Source organism: Odontomachus brunneus, unplaced genomic scaffold (assembly GCF_010583005.1).
Source record: "Odontomachus brunneus isolate Ranch 3 - 2012 unplaced genomic scaffold, Obru_v1 Obru_scaffold_258, whole genome shotgun sequence".
Classification (NCBI taxonomy): Eukaryota; Metazoa; Arthropoda; class Insecta; order Hymenoptera; family Formicidae; genus Odontomachus; species Odontomachus brunneus.
The window spans coordinates 42186-42677 of NW_022639708.1; positions in this window are offsets into that span (position 1 = coordinate 42186).

Consider the following 492-nt stretch of genomic DNA (forward strand, 5'->3'; position numbering starts at 1 on the left):
CTGGGAGGATCACGTATCCTCGTGGATCCTCCCTCGTCGCTGCCCCTCTCGTCCTGGGGTGGTCGGTAGTCGGGAATCGGCAGATTTCGGTATTCAAGTCTCGAGACACTTTTGACATCGGGAGTTCGCCTGTTGTCTCTCTCGGCTCTCCCGTTTTTTCCTGCCGGGTTCCTCACGACGGCTGCTTCGCTAAAAGTAAACACAGCTGATCCGTCTAAGCGCGATACTGTGTTATAACTACGATAGCTTCTCAGCGATAGAATATTCTCTATTGCTGAGCGCCCGATAATTCGCGATAATATATTTTAACCACCAAAGTACGAGAGTGCGATTCACCTGAGTACGGGCTTCGCTAGTTGTCATCCGCTGCATCCTCCCTCCTCGATGTCCTCCGCTCCTCGTTGGCCTCCGCTCCTCGTCCTGATGGCCGGCAAGGGACGTCGAGGGGCACAAAATTCGGGACGCGCTGACCTTCGCATCTGCTCCGCTCGC